Source organism: Perca fluviatilis, chromosome 24 (assembly GCF_010015445.1).
Source record: "Perca fluviatilis chromosome 24, GENO_Pfluv_1.0, whole genome shotgun sequence".
Taxonomy (NCBI): Eukaryota; Metazoa; Chordata; class Actinopteri; order Perciformes; family Percidae; genus Perca; species Perca fluviatilis.
Window position 1 is genome coordinate 6,886,545 of NC_053135.1, and position 15,391 is coordinate 6,901,935.

The 15,391-nt window shown below is 39.6% G+C and overlaps 1 long non-coding RNA gene across 2 annotated transcripts in view; it reads right to left on the reverse strand.

Moving 5' to 3' along the window:
- Positions 1–14,570, reverse strand: part of LOC120554336 — a 181,788-nt gene extending 167,218 nt beyond the window's left edge. For both annotated transcript variants that reach the window (XR_005638369.1, XR_005638370.1), the window contains exons 1-2: positions 14,477–14,570; positions 7,490–7,573 (exon numbers count right to left, since the gene is read on the reverse strand). This is a non-coding gene — a long non-coding RNA (uncharacterized LOC120554336). The remainder of the gene's footprint in view (positions 1–7,489; positions 7,574–14,476) is intronic.
- Positions 14,571–15,391: the final 821 nt, after the last annotated feature.

The window sequence follows — 15,391 nt, forward strand, 5'->3', positions numbered from 1 at the left end:
ACCGCGGCTCGGACAATCTCTGAAAACCAGTCTCCCAGGAGGTGCACAGGAAGTGTCATGTCCTCATTTGCGGGGCGTTTTCTTATGCTAATTAGGAACAACTGGCACGCGCTTTCAGTTACGAAGACGTGGGATTCATCAATCCTAAGAACACAGATGCGAACAAATCTGCTGTTTAAGAACACGTCATGAATCCGACGTAGACTTTTCTTAGGAACCTTCTTAAGAACATATTTAAGAGAAAACTTAGGAAGATATTGGTGAATGAGGCCCATTAATTTTAATTTATTTGACATGTATTTGTATTAAATAATACATTGTGAGCTAAGGAGTTCTGCTCTAGGAAAATCACAGCATGTGAAACTAAACCCAGAAGCACCTAAATCATTCAGAAAAAGAAGACGCTATTTTCCGAAAATAGTGCTCGTCAGCCATTAGTCAAAATCGCATAAATCTCTAATTTCAACTTTTATTGATACTGCATATTGGAAATGTCTGCTTTCCATAGATATCCAATTTCCATTCATTCAATATTTGCATAATACCATTTCATTTCCAATAACACCTCACCTTTGTGGCCCTGTGGCTCAGAATTAAAGTAGGCTAAGTTTTCTCAGAATGTTTTATGTCTTTCTAGTTACATAATTCAGTGTCCCCCCCCCCATGATAGTCCAAAATGATGTTAAAATGCACAGTTAGCACAGTAGAATCATCTTTAAAAAAATACAAAAGGGTGCCAGGCACCACTAAAACTCTGATCATAAAATCACCCCTGGTTACAACAATAACAGTTTAGCAGCTAGCTAACCTTCTATACATTAACTTGAACACATGGATGAATCATGAATATGGCATTTTTGCTGTTTTACTGATAACCAACAGGACAAAGAGGGGAGACAATGTGCCACAAAAGGTACTTAGCTGGAATTGAACTGGGGACGTTGCAATTTCAGTATATGATGAATGCCATAATGACTAGGCCACGAAGATGTATGACCCAGCACTTACAGTTAGTGACAAATCTCTTCAAATAGAACTCTAATTGGTTTTCTTTAATTTGAATAGCAGAAAAATATGCCCTTCTTGTAAGCTTTTTCTTTTTTCTAATAAAAACCCCCCCCAGAAAACTGGATCATGCAGCACCATGTACAAATATAAACTCTCAGTTCTCGCTAGGGGCGATTTATTAGGGCCCGAGCGCAGACAGTGGCGAAGGCCCTATTGAAACTGAAGGAATTATTGTTTCTATTCTATTCTTTTTCCCGTCAAATGAATTGGCTTTTTGAGGGGCTTAACATATTCAAAAACTCACCAAATTTGGCGGTCGCATCAAGTCTGGTGAAAATGTACGTATTTTAAGGGTTTCGCGAATAGCCGCACAAAAATGGCTCGCTAGCGCCCCCTAGAAAGTTAAAGAAATTGAGCCCCTGCAGTGCGTTTAACGTAGACTCACGAAACTTGGTAGACATATGTAACATGTCAAGATGTACAAAAAACTTAATTGCAGCCATACCCTAAACCAAACAGGAAGTCCGCCATTTTGATTTCAAAGTTCGAAATTAGTGTGATTTTGGCCATTTCCACATGTCGTACTTTAACAAACTCCTCCTAGAGATTTCATCCGATCAACTTCAAATTTGGTCTGTGCCATCTTAAGACATTAACGATGAAAAGTTGTTAAAAGAAAAACTTTTCGTCATAGGGCGTGGCCGTGGCGGGGCGGCCATTTTGTGTGTTTCGCCGCCGAAACAGGAAGTGGGTGTAACTCGAGTGTACGTTTTCCGATTACCTCGAAACTTTTCAGGATTCATAAGAGTCCAACCCTGAGGACAAATAGCGGCCGATATTAACTTAGTCATAGCTCCCCCTAGCGGCAACAGGTAGTAGGCCCAAAAGTCAAGGTGCTATACTTTATTGAACTCCTCCTAGAGATTTCATCCGATGGACTTCAAACTTGGTCTGTACCATCCCAACACCTTAAAGATGAAAAGTTATTAAAAGAAAAACTTTTCGTCAGACGGTGTGGGCGTGGCGTGGCGGCCATTTTGAGTGTTTAGCGATGAACAAACAAATTGTTGTAACTTGAGTGTACGTTGTCGTATCTGCCCGAAATTTCTCATGCTTGACAAGGACACCTACAGGCCAAAATTGACTTTTGATCATAGCGCCCCCCGCTGGCAACAGGAAATGCGCCTTATATGACATACATCATCCGATTTACATGAAACTTATGTGTGGTCAACATGTGATACTGAGCCGCCCCCTATACTTTAACCATGCCCACTTACTCAGGCCACGCCCCCTTTCATAACATTTGAACCGTTTAAAGTAGAGTCTTGTGTGAGGTGTCATTGAACTCAGCAGAGAGTTCCTTCTGAGTGATGGTTTGGCCCGCCCCCTATGCTTAAGCAACGCCCCTTTCATAACATTTCAACCATTTAAGGTATACCCTTGTGTGAAGTATCATTGAACTCAGCAGAGACTTCATTCTTCATTGGTGATGTTTGACCCGCCCCCTAAGATTTAGCCACGCCCCCTTGTATAACTAATGACCCGTTTGATGTACACCCTTGTGTGAGGTAACATTTAACTCAGCAGAGACTTCCTTCTTCATTGGTGATGTTTGCCCGCCCCTATGTTCAAGCCACGCCCCCTTTCACACATTTTAATGTTATGGCAAGACTAAGGTAGAGTCTTGTGTGAGGTATCATTGAACTCAGCAGAGACTTCCTTATTTATTGGTGATGGTTTGACCCGTCACCTATGCTTTAGCCACGCCCCTTTTCACAGCTAATGAACCGTATGACGTAGACTCTTGTGTGAGGTATCGTTGAACTCGGCGGGGAATTCCCTTTTCATTGTTGATGATTTGCGGCGTCTCAAGGAGCGGCGTCCGCCAGTAACCCCGACGAGCACAGAGGCGCGAGGGCCCGTCCATCGCTGCTCGCAGCTTTAATTGGATTTGAGTTTGTTCCCACTGCACATGTTAATGCCTGATACAAAACCTCCTGAACTAACTAATTAGAAGACCAAACCTAGAGAAAGACCAACAATTCTCCCCATGTTGCAAATCTTAAGAAACTTAGAAGAAAAAGCTGTGATGTGAAGATATCCCACCACAATCTTCCCAAAGAGATTGTGACCTAACGTTTACTTATCAAGCCTTTTAGTGGCAAAAGTTGGTCAAAGTCATATCATTTATTATCTGTGTAAGACAAGTGTAAGGCAACAGAGTCCCTCCCTTAAACACTTTATGGATTCCAGGTCTGGGGGAATGGTTTATAAAGCCCCTGCAGCTTCACAGATTTACACTGCGCAGAAGAATAACAAGCCTTGGTGAATGCTCGGCTGAGTTGGCAGGAGCAAGAGACAGGGGAATCATCTAAGAGGAAGAAAGCCCTGAGGTATTGAGGAGAAAGAGGCGAGCGAATACGTTTCCTCTACAAAACCAATTAGCAAATGACTCCCCGCACTTGGAAGCTGAAAAGAGAGAAGAGAGAGATATAAAGGGAATGAGAAATGGTAACACAGCAACACTTTGTGTGTAGGTGGGTGGTGATAGACAGATTTTAAATGTACTGTCTGGTATGTGTATACGTTTCACCCCATCCTTTACCAAGCCTCTATTACCCATAAGACACTGATACATGTACATGACATTTAAAATCAACCTGCTCCTGTCTAGGAAAAATAAAAATAAAACATGCTCTTACTTAGACAGTTGCACTTGTAGTTCAAATGTTGGTAAAGCATGATTTATTTTGTGAAATACGTGACCTAAGTATTACTGGACACAATCACTATCTGGATGCCTAAAATGTGAATGGAATTGTACGTAAATTAAAGAAAAATCAATTACAATAAGCATCTGGTCCGCCAGTGTCCAAAACAGAATTATTATTGGCAATTAATGGCAATGCATTCAATACACCAATCGACCAAACGACTGACTGGTTTTAGTGCCAATTCATCGAATAGATGTTGAGATATTTTACTAGATAGGTGAAAGCTGTCACCTGCTAGTGGCGCTACATGAAAAGTCAGGAGATCGACCACATCATTTGGATTCATCCCATGGGTATCATGGATATCTGCACCAAATTTTATGACAATCCAGGAAATAGTTGCCGAGACATTTCACTAACACGCTGGTTGTGCTGGACGTTTTACCAAAGTCCTTAGGGTTCTTTCTCTGGGTGCCATGAATATCTGTACAAACGTTTGTGCCAATCCATCCAATCGTTTTTCATTGTTTCAGTCTGGACCAAAGTGGTGGACCGACCAATCATCCGACACTAGAGTCACTAACGTGGCTGAAAACTGGAAATGCCAAATGCTAATTACACAAAAGGATGTATATGATGACATTTTCCTCAAGACCCATCAGGCAGTGTAACTCTCCTCGTCTTTACCTGACACACCCTGATGATTCCGCTGCTTCGGTGAGCTGAGCTGCCGAGGACGGATAACATAGCTGTGTTGGTTTCCCTCTAAATCGAATGACTGACAGGCACAGCAGCAATCAAAAATGGATAGGAAGGGGCTCCGAGTCGGTAAGAAGAGACACTGTATCCTGCGAGGTAGTCAGAGTTTAGCTATGAGGTGTAGGCGGTGATTATTACCACACATATCTACTACACACATCCATCTAACATATGGTTCTGGACTCAGCTGTCTCTGGGCCTTTCTATAATTAATGCAACAGGTACTGTCATGAATGTATTCCTGTCCTGCAGATAATTCCCAGAGCAGAGGCGTCCATGCTTTATTGATTGCCACACCAACTGTTGTAGCAACAAGGGAGCTAGTTAGCGAGCATTCTCGCTCTCTCCTATTGCTGCTTATTACTATGAAGGAAACACTTTTCAGGCATTAAGTAATATACAAAGCAAAATCTTATTGCATCAACCTTTTGCTCATAAACCAGATACTAAGTGAACTCACCAAGTTACCACCCTGACCTTTCTGCTTATTAGTTTAACATTATTCTCACATTGCCAGACCTATGTCCACAGTGCTGTGGGGTAAGATCTGGCTACACCACACATACATTCTGGGATAAGAGAAAAAAATGCTCTGGGCTTTTCTTTAAACCAATCACAATCGTCTTGGACGGTGCTAAGTTCTGTACGCAGCGACGATGGCTCTGCAAAATAGTCTCTGGGAAGGAACTTGTTTTGTCGGAACATTTGCATCCCGGAAAAAAGAAAATGCCACAAAAACATATTATTTGTAAATCTTTACAATCATTCACCGAAATAACCAAGCAGGCCTGCTGTTTTGCACCATCCAAATTTTCTTGAAAAGTTGCAGTTTTCAGCGTTTAGCTTGCTAGCTCGAATGTTGTTGTCGTTTCCTGTAGAGAAGGGATTTTGAGAATGGCAACACAGAGAGGTATGGAGCAAAGCCTGACATGTGGCGCTTCAGGCCTTATCTGAAAATGTACTTCCGTTGATCCAGTCTCGTTTAACAATGGTGAACAAAGATGCCACAGATTTGCAGATTATTTTAATATCACAAATGCTATCTTCGAGTAGTCAAACACACATTCATAAAAAATAATCATAAAATTGTAATAATGACGTCACTCAGGACCAGGTTTTCATACATGAAAGGTGCAGTGGATATTTCGCAATGCCTTTCATGCATTGTACACTTGCAATCTGTGTGAAATTAATGTCTGATTTACTAAGGCAGCAGCTACTGTAATTACGCAGTCAGCGACTGGAACTGCCTACTAATCATATTTTGTGAGTCAAGGAGAGCCTAATGCACACTGTGGTAGAAATTTCTCAAGGGTGGAGCTATTAACAAGTTCAGGAAAGAAAAGAAAATTCAGTGATGCTGAAATATAGTCAGTAAGTAGATAGTAAAACATTTTACATGGCAATTCAACTTTGCCTGAGGAAAAACCAAAAGAATCGGATGTGAAAAACAATATCCGGTTATACTAAAAGAAAACGCTTGCTTATAGTAAAAAACAAGCAACCACAACAAGTTACAAATCACTGCATGGCTGATGTTTCCCAAGGTAACTGCCAGTGTCGTGTTCATTGCTGGATGTTACCCTCTCTTTGTTCCCTAAGAAGCTGCTATTTTTGGCCTTCACACTAATTCAGTGCAGCTTCCCCAGCACACTTTTTTGCTTTCTGTCACTGAGACCTCTACGGCTAATTACATTTTAGATGAGGTCCTCCAAAACATACTTCTTCTGGCTCTGAGAATTTTCTGCGCAGAACTGACCCTGGCATACTGCATAAATATTAATGAATCCAATGCATAATCAGCCACTTTTACTGGATCTCCTTCTATTATTTACTTACATGCATATGAAAATAGAAAAAGAAAGAAATACTTTGAGAGTAACTTAACAATAGATCCACTTTTTCGTTTATGGCAACAGATGTTAGCTTTTATTACAGAAAAAAAATACAGTTATTCTGTAGACCGCAAGACAATCTGTTAAATCTATGATGTATGATGTACCATGGGACACTTGGGACTGAAGTCACTGTGTCTGCTTTTTTAAATTTGGCGGGTACAAAAGAGTTGAATGTGAGTTTCTACCAGAAGTTAAAACAAAAATTACATATGTTACAACGGTTCTATAATTCTTGATAACTGTCAGATGTTATATGGTGTCATTAAAACATCTGAAATCGTGATTAGTGACAACGTGATTAGTACAATTTGTTTCAGATGACAGACTGTTTTACCATACAAGCACCAAAGGTGCCAGCATTGAGTCATATGGAACTGTGCCGGTTGTTAGCAGCTATAGCTCTCAAAATTACCACCGCTAGTATCAAACCCATTAAAGTAAACAAGGTTCACTGGATGAAATTCCTACACACTGTTCTTGCCAAGCACCCCTTGATAATGTTTTGGAGAATTCAGAGTACTTGGATACACGGATGAAAGTCTATTAGGACCGAGCTGTTAGTTTTACTAATGAACAAATGTTCCTCGCCAGGAGTTGATGGGGGAAAGTTAGCTGGCGAGGAAGTGTAAGAGGGCTGCTGGTTAGAATGAAGTGTTGTTAAATGATGGGATGCATGGCAGATACCAAACCATCTTGCACAGTGCAAAAGAAACAGACTGAATTGTGCTACAACCTATAGATACTTATCAGTATTGAAAATAATAGTATTTCTGTACTGTTCATTATATTTAAATAAAAAAAGGAAAAGGCAACATTTTAAAACAGCCTGTGATATACAGCACCATTTACTTGTATGACTTAGGTAAAAAGCAGGCATTTTAGAGGAAAACAAACAAGCATTAACACTGTATATACTCTATAGTCATAAAATAATCCATTTTACGTTACTTAGTTAACTGAAATTTCCTGATTTCCAATGCTGCGGTTTTTCTCCTAAATGTACTAGAGTGCAGGAATGCCGAACCCGACTCGGCTACTAGTCCGAGAGACTAGTAACCAAGCCTTACCCGAATCCGACAGGCATTCTGTTTTGAGTCGGGCACTTACCTCTAACTACCACCGTGGAACAGCTCAGTGACCCTCAGTACTGTACAAGCCTGTGGTTGTTCTCTGTAGCTCCCCAGCGAGAATCTGTGCAAGTGAATGAGAGGTGGTTGAGTAAAAAGAGCCTTTAGGAAAGTACATTTTGCAGGATGGAACACGAAACAATTTTCATTTGGATGGATTCATTTGAATTGGTTTTTGATACAGTTGAAACCAGATATTTACATACACTTCAGAAAAAAACACAAAAACTTTTATTTCTTTACGGTCATACATTAAATCAGAGTAAACTTTTTCTGTTTTAGATCAATAAATATTAACATATTTTTTGCATTTGTTAAATGTCAGAATCGAGCGAGGGAGAATTTTTATGTATTTTATTTATCACTTTCAAAGTCAGAAGTATACATACACTAAGTTTATTGTGTCTTTAAACAAAAAGAAAACTCCAGATGATTCCATTCTGAGCTTAAGAAGCTTCTGATAGGTTAATTGATTCCATTTGAGTTAATTGGTGGCACACCTGTGGATGCATATAAAGGCACACCTCAAACACAGAGCCTCTTTCTTTGACATCATGGGAAAATCAAGAGAAATCAACCAAGACATCAGGAAAAGAATTGTGGTCTAACAAGTGTGGCTCATCCTTAGGTGCAATTTCCAGATGCCTGAAGGTCCCACGTTCATCTGTTCAGACAATAATACGCAAGTATAAAAAACATGGGAATGTACAACCATCATACCGCTCAGGAAGGAGACAGATTCTGAAGCCCCGTTTACACAAAGGGAAGACGCAGATATTTTCCTGCGGTTTGGCCTCTCATTTACACGAAAACCCCGTTTTTATCACAGAAAACGATTATTTCTAAAAACTCCGGCCAAAGTGGAGATTTTGGAAAACCTCGTTTGCATGTAAACTGAGACAAACGGAGGTTTAGGCAGCCGAGAGAGAGAAAGAGGTAGTGACTGGTTGCTGTTGTTGCCATTGTCTGGATTCTGATTGGCTAACGTGGGCTTGAGCTTCTCGTTACACTGCCACCTACAGGTCTGGCATGCTCTTAACTGCATTGACGGCATATATACACGGGTACATATACACGATGACTTTTCTGAAAACGGAGAGGTTGAAATGTCAGTTTATGAAAATAGCCGGCCACGTGTAAACGTAGCATGAGTCCCAGAAAGGAAAGTTTTTTGGTGCGAAATGTGCGAATCAATCCCAGGACAACAGCAAAAGACCTTGTGAAGATGCTAGCTGAAACTGGTAAGACAGTGTCATTATCCATAGTAAAACGAGTCCTGTACCACCATGAGCTAAAAGGTTACTCTGGGAGAAGAAAGCCATTACTTCAAAACCACCATAAGAAAGCCAGACTACAGTTTGCAACAGCACATGGGGACAAAAATCTTAATTTCTGGAGACATGTCCTGTGGTCTGACGAAACAAAAATTGAACTGTTCGGCCATTATAAAAACGGTATATTTGGAGGAAAAAGGGCGAAGCTTTGAAGCCTCAGAACACCATCCCAACTGTGAAGTATGGGGGTGGTAATATAATGTTGTGGGGCTGCTTTGCTGCAGAAGGGACTAGTGCACTTCACAAAATAGATGGCATCATGAGAAAAGAAAATTATATGGATATATTGAAGCAACATCTGAAGACATCAGCCAGGAAGTTAAAGCTTGGGCGCAAATGGGTCTTCCAAATGGAAAATGACCCCAAGCATACCTCCAAATTAGTTACAAAGTGGCTTAAGGACAACAAAGTCAAGGTATTGGAGTGGCCATCACAAGGACCTGATCTAAATCCCATAGAAAATTTGTGGGCGGCTCTGAAAAGGCGAGTGCAAGCAAGAAGGCCTACAAACCTGACCCAGTTACACCAATTCTGTCAAGGAGTGTGCCAAAATTCCAGCAAACTATTGTAGAAAGCTTGTGGAAGGATACCCAAAACGTTTGGCCCAAGTGAAACAGTTTCGGGGCAATTCTACCAAATACTAAGGAAGTGTATGTATACTTCTGACTTTGATGAAAGTGATAAAAAACATACATAAAAATTCTCCCTCGCTCGATTCTGACATCTAACAAATGCAAAAAATATGTTAATATGTATTGATCTAAAACAGAAAAAGTTTACTCTGATTTTATGTATGACAGTAAAGAAATAAAAGTTTTTGTGTTTTTTTCTGAAGTGTATGCAAATATCTGGTTTCAACTGTATATAATAAAAAAACTAACAGCATCATGTCATGGTACAGATGGGCAGGAAAAGAAGGTTAAGTTTAGTGAATGGAATCAAGCCATATCATTTCCCTTTGTCTAATAATAAGCTTTGATAACACCATCTCGCACTGACCTATATTAAGAGTACATTTAATCCTAGCTGTGCTACATCATCTTTTCCTTTTTTTAAATTTTTTTTTTTTATTCCCCTCCCCATGTTATTTTTCACATTTCCAGAGGACATTGATGATTCATACTCTAATTCACCAGTTTGGGGTATTTGTGTGGAAAAAGCAGAGAGAGGGAGAGACAAATGCAGAGAGGGGAAGAGATGGAGAAACAGGAGCAGAGAGGGCGGGGGGGAGATAAGAGGGAGAGATTGTGAGCCAAGGAGGGAGACTTATGGGCTATTTTTAGTCTCCAGCTGTGTGAGTCATTCTGAAACAGTGTTGAGAAGACCCACCGGTAGAAGTTAGTGAAGGGGGATTGCAACACGTCGCACGTGATGCTTTGAGGATGACGGCCATGTATTAAATATGTGCAGCAGTCTAGCTCGTAGTGGAGCAATGGCACTGGATTAGCATAAAGCTCCATGGAAAATGATTCTTAATTGAGCGAGCCTTGATCTCGTGTTCTAAAGTGTGTTGAGCGGGACACGGTTTGCAGCATCCCCATCCCTGTAGCTCATTTATTATGCCCTCAGCCAACACAAGTATCTGATACATGTGAGGGCTGTAAAGAAAATCAATATGTTGGTTTTAATTCACTGAGCACTCTTTAAGATGTAAACATTGGTGTTGTTTTCAAGTGTGCCAACCTAGATGCAATTTATATCTTTACGGTTATGTGAAATTAGGACAGACAGCTAAACATGTATAAGGTTTTGTACATGCACTGGGAAACCTGAAATACTCTCTGCACATGAGTGAAGGTCTCTTGGCACATAAGAACTTGCAATGAAAACTCAGAAGTTTTGCAGCTTGGGAGAAATACAAGATGCTTTTGATAAAGGCTGAACTGGAGATACCAAACATAGGGCAGAGGCTCTCTGGTTTTTGCCCACGAAAAGATGGAAGTATTGCGTGACAGTCCATCGTTTTTGCACTATGAAAGGTGATGTGTTGGATTCTCCTAAGAGTGATATTTCCAGCTGTACCGACATAACCTCTAAATTGACATGGGAGAGTTTGGACATAATAAGTGTGCGCGGGGCCCTTTGACTTTTGAGCGAAAGTGACATACAGTAGGTAGTAACGAAATCTGAACACAAGTGGTCAGCTGGAGACACATGATAGACGCAGGTGTGAACGCCGATGTGTCTCAGCTGCCCACTGGTGTTCGGATCACTCTAAACGCAATTACAAACCTAAGTCTAAACAGGGCCATTGTGTAAGTTGAGCAAAAACAATGAATCATAACAAACTAAGTAGCATTTTCTTTTCCAAAACATTATTCCTGATGCAATTCCCGGCAATTGCAAATATTGCTACTCGTCCCCTCCCCATCTCCAGTTCTACTATTTCTATTTAGAGAATGGAAAGGAACGACAGTTGGTAACAGCCTTGATAAAAAGAGATATTGGACTCAAACAGCTGACCTAATTAGAGTGGAAAAAAATGACTCCGTTGTAGGTAAACAGCCAGTTTTAGGAATCATGTACGGATGGTAAAATGAGCATTAAACACATAATTCACTTTAATATACCACCCAGAATACCTGTCATTGCGTGTGGGTTTAATCAGTGACGTGACTGGAATTAGCCAGTACAGTGAATACCGTGTGTTTTTGTTAAACTTTCTTTTTTAAATTTGTTATGAAAAGTCTTTCATGTAAAAGTCTTAAAAGGACAGCCTCAGTGCCGCCATATACACTTAAGTGTTTCCTCATGTTATATAGTCATGTCTGCATGATGTCTTCCTGCAGTGATATACCTATTCTGATAGCTATTCCCCACTTTTATATACAGGAACGATCCTTTCCTCCTGCAGAGGTTTTGGCAAACCATAAGAGGCTGTACACGGTGGGAATGATTAAGGCGCTATTTGAAAGCTCAGCCCATTTGAACTCTGTTCCCCACCGTTCCTTTTCTGAATCATCATCTTATGAGCACAGCTAACGTTCCTTATCTCCCTTACACCTACCCTCATTTCGGCATGCTCCCCTCCACCACCACCACCACCACCACCACCATCTGTCTCTCTCTCTCTCTCTCTCTCTCTCTCTCTCTCTCTCTCTCTCTCTCTCTCTTGCTCTTCATTTTTCTTTACAGTCCCAGATTATTTTTCAAGGGAAGATGAGGTAATTGTGTTTCTAACCCCATTGAAGTTAAAACTGCGGGAAGGGAGGAGGCAATCTCTTCAGAAAAAAGGTGATTTGTGCCAGAGCGAAGATCAAGAATGTGTGTGTGTGTGTGTGTGTGTGTGTTGTTGGTTGGTTTAGGGAGCGGGGCACACTCAAGAATGATGCAAAAGCCTCTTGTTAAGGTAAATCCATAAATAAAAGGATGTATATGTTTGATCTTTGGAGGTATCAAAGGGGGAAAAAAATCATTAGGTGATGCAACATATACACCATTCTACTCATTGCCCGTTTTATTTTTGAATGAAACTCAGTATTAGAACTAGCCTAACTGAAACTTAAAAAAAAAAAATAAATCAGTGATAGTAATGTTCTGTGTGATGAAGGAGTACATTAGGAATAGGAATCAAGCTTTTCATTCAACTGAAATTCAGCACTAACCAAAAACCTCTACAAAACTAATTGTATTCATATTTCAGGAAATTGACTCCTATGACTCTAATCAAATCAGGCATTATAAAACAGGGGGACTCCACTGAAAATGAGACAATTAAAGCCACTTTGTTCAGATGAAGCTTAAAATACAACTGAGGAAAAATATTTTTCTGGCTCCAAAGCAGTTGTTCCCAACTTCTTTTTGTCTAATGTATCCCAACAGCCCTAACAGGTAAGCGCAAGTACTCCTTTATCTGCACCATTCAAATATATTCTTAAGAATGGATATTATTGAACACTATCACTTTTATTAAAGTGGATATTTTTATAATATGTTTTCATATAACTGACATGGTACAAACCTCTATCTATTATCTTAAGCTAACTATTTCAAACATATCTATTCAAGTTTTGGAGTAAGCCTAAATTTAAGATAACTATTTCAACGGTTTATCCATTAGTTTAAGATAATGATTTAAACGGTTTACCCATTACATTTAGCTTACTACTTCAACTATTTCTGACTTTCTTAATTCTTATAATTAATAATAATAATAATAATAAGTAATGGATAATGGCTAGTTACTTTTAGCTAACTATTTCAACTGTTAGCCACACTTTTTAGGCACCGACCAAATTGCCTCCTTAGTATCGAGTATCAAAAATGCCTCTTCACATAATACCAAATTTCAATATCTAAGGAGTAGATAGATAGATTCAGTGAGCGAATAAGCATGCAGCACACTTCAACCAACATCTAATAATGCTGGTGATTGGCTGTCTAACATTACAGGTCGTAGAGGCATGCAGGAAAAAACATGTTACGCATGTTTTGACGCGGGGGCATGTAGTAGGAGCTGAAAAATTAAAGTGCCCATATTATGAAAAAAGCACTTTTTCTGGGATTTGGCATGTTATTTTGTGTCTCTGGTGCTTCCACACGCATACAAACTTTGAAAAAAATATCCATCCATGCTGTTTTGAGTGAGATACGGTTTCTGAATGTGTCCTGCCTTCAGTCTCCGGGTGAGCTGTTCAAAATCTGCACGGCTTTCTATGTCACAAGCTGAAACTAGCTGGCTAACCGCAACCGTTAGTATTCTAGCGCTAGCATGCTACCTCATTCTCAATGGCAAAGCACTGCTACAACACACACAAGTTCACCACACTCTACAAAATAACTACTTACATGTGTGCCCTCGTTTAGAAGTCTCCCAGCTAATCCTGCCTTGTAACTGACCGAAGTTGGAGAAACAACCTTTCTTTTACCGTCTATGGAGCTAGCTGACATGATCTACGATCTGAGCTATTGCGCCTGTGCGAGTGCAATCAAAGACCGCATAGAAGAAAAGAGGTCTCACTCTGTAGCTAAAACAGAGACCAGGTGTAAAGAGGAGCTGCATCAGTGAGATGCAGCTGTGCAGTACAACAAAAATATGGTGTTTTTTGAAAATTAAACCATGTAAACCTATTCTGGTACAACCTTAAAATACAATTATGAACCTGAAAATGAGCATAATATAGGCGCTTTAATAAAACAAATTTTGCCATCATATTACAATTTCTTTTTGTTAAAATGGATTTTATAAATGACCATTTCAACTTTTTATCCATGACTGTAACTATATCAACCAGTGGTGTCCCCTGGGGTACAAGTACACCTGCTTAGGAATCAAACAAACAAATTACAACATTGAATCAAAGTAGATTTAATGTGGCTTTTTTTTTTTTTTTACACTGATCAAAGTTTAATGTGAAACTCAAACAAAAACTGTACTCCAAGAGATGTTCATGGACTTGGAAATGTCCTTGTATCCATCCTCTGACTTGCTTTTCAATCACATTCTCACTCTGCCTGGGAGTATACTATAATCAATGAAAACCCCTTTGACTTCACACAGGTGAGCTTCATTTTAGTAATTATGTGACATCACACAGGTGGTCTTCATTTAACTAATTATATGACTTCCAAAACCAAGTGGTTGAACCAGTGATGCTTTAGGTGTGTCATATTAAAAGAGATGGTGTACTTACAGCATGCAAACATATTTGGCTCTTTTTTCTGTCCGTCAGTGGCACATTAAGTCCCCTTTGAGTCAATGTTGTAAAACAATAAAAGGAGGACACTGTATAACAAAAGGAGAAGAAAAATATGTAGGGTTAAAAGAAGAAGTGTTCCCTGTTTCATGTCAGATAGCAGAGATTTTTAGTTGCGAGTGAAAAAAAAATGTACCATGACTATCCCTGTCGGCCAGATTACTCAGACTCCCCCCTACTTCACTTAGACCTAAACATGAATAATTCACAAAGTCATTAACCTAAGCAATTTGCCCACAGCCCTCTCATACAGCCTATGCAAAAAAGCTCTATTTGGGAGCTCTAACACAGAATATGTCTGATTAAATTTATATATAATAACATTTCAAAGTTTTCTCTGGGGCAGTGGTGGCCTGCCATGAAGATGATGACGATGACAACAACAATGATTTGTTATATAATTCCGTAACGGATTGTCCTTTTGGGGATGTTAGAAATAGAATATGCCTCCTGACCTGCTATGTCATACTTTCTGTGGATTAAATAAAACCAAATAAATCAACAATAATCTTTGAAGTTTCCTTCCAGTGCTGGTAAGGAGAGTTTTTTGTTTGAAAATACCAATATGGAGCCTTAACTTTAACCTTAATTTATCCTCTAAATCAAACACTAACCTCAAAATGCATGTACATTTGACAAATGTAAAATATGACACCATTTGAAATTTCATATGTCATCACTCTAGATGAGCATTAAGTCATATGCCATTATACAAAGTACACGACATCTGCCCTCAAAGTTTCTCCGTCAAAATGAAGTCAAAACTCTCTTGAGCAGATATCATGTACTCTGCACAGTAATGAATGAGCATATAATATGAATGTTTCATGACTCTGAATAATCTTGGTCCTG